This window comes from Pan troglodytes, chromosome 12, assembly GCF_028858775.2.
Source record: "Pan troglodytes isolate AG18354 chromosome 12, NHGRI_mPanTro3-v2.0_pri, whole genome shotgun sequence".
NCBI classification, from domain to species: domain Eukaryota; kingdom Metazoa; phylum Chordata; class Mammalia; order Primates; family Hominidae; genus Pan; species Pan troglodytes.
The window spans coordinates 113,137,166-113,138,667 of record NC_072410.2 but is presented as its reverse complement, the minus strand read 5'-3'; the positions used below and the strand labels follow the sequence as shown (position 1 = coordinate 113,138,667).

General features: G+C 52.5%; 1 non-coding gene across 1 annotated transcript; it reads right to left on the bottom strand.

The window, feature by feature from the left end:
* Positions 1-1,012: 1,012 nt before the first annotated feature.
* Positions 1,013-1,153, bottom strand: LOC112208312 (U4 spliceosomal RNA). The gene has a single exon (XR_002942714.2). It is a non-coding gene; the product is annotated as a U4 spliceosomal RNA (small nuclear RNA).
* Between the last annotated feature and the right edge of the window lie 349 nt (positions 1,154-1,502).

The window sequence follows — 1,502 nt, the reverse complement described above, 5'->3', positions numbered from 1 at the left end:
TGGGGTCTTTCCCCAGGTGAGGGTGTGCGTCCGGGAAGGAGAGGCAGCCTGGAGTTCCTTCTGGATGCCGGCCAGGCCTGCGCTATTTGCCTGGAGAGGCCATCGGCATCACTGAGAAGGTCCCTGGAACTCGCTGCTCAGACACATATGTGGCAGCCAGTCAGGAGCTACGTTCTTCTTTGCTGGAAACAAGCAAGGATAGACTGTGATTTTCCTCTCCCTCTGTTGTGTATTTTTCACTCCTGTCTCTCCATCAACCCACTCACCCATCCATCCATTCATCCACTCATCCATCCACCCATCCATCCACTCATCCATCCACCCATCCATCCATCCATCTACCCATCCACCCACCCATCCATCCACCCATCCATCCATCCTACCATCCATCCATTCATCCATCCACCCACCCACCCACCCATCCACCCACCCATCCATCCACCCATCCATCCAACCATCTATCCATCCATCCATCCACCCATCCACCCACCCATCCACCCATCCATTCACCCATCCACCCATCCACCCATCCATCCACCCACCCACCCATCCATCCATCCACCCACCCATCCATCCACCCACCCACCCACCCATCCACCCATCCACCCATCCATCCATCCACCCACCCACCCATCCATCCATCCACCCATCCATCCATCCATCCGTCCATCCATCCACCCATCCACCCACCCATCCACCCATCCACCCATCCACCCACCCACCCATCCACCCATCCACCCATCTATCCATCCACCCACCTGTCACATAGCGTGGCAAATACAACAACGACTCACATGTGGTTCCTGCCCCTACACCCTCAACACTCATACCCTAGTGGGGACTCCTCCAACCAACGACTGCAGAGGGTTTTAGCTCCCTGATGGGCATTTGTATTTGAAGTTGGGGGGTGGGGGGCTGCACAAATGTGCACAACTTAGTAGAGGTCCTTCTGGCATTGTGCCAAAGTGAAGCTGAGGAGGAGTTAAATTTTTATGTTTTTTTGGTTGTTCAGCCTCTGTAGAGAGTCTCCAAAATTCTCGATGCCAATTATATTTCAAGTTGTCATGGCAAGCTATAGGGAAAAGTTTTCAATTAGCAATAATCATGTCTCAGGCAAACCTCATTGGCTATGGTACCACCACTGCAGAAATCTGAGGAGTTATTTTTAAGCAAGGGCGCTGCCTTCCCAGCATGTCTTAAATTTCTCCAGGGTGAGTCAGATCACCCCTGTTCTTGGGGACCTCTTACACCAGCTACTGGTCGCCAGGTCTAGGGGAGGTTAGTGACCTCAGCCCTGGAAGGGGAGCTTCAAAGTCACTGGTGAGCCTCAAAAGAGGCTGGCAGGGCTGCCTGCCCAGACCCATCTGCTACAGTTATAATGGGGAGTGTCCTTGGGTAATGAACTGCTATGCAGAGCTCCTGATTAAGGACTAATTAATTATTAATGCACTGTGTCATAATTTTGCCTGGCCCTTTCTATGCCAAAGAGTTGTATCCCGCAA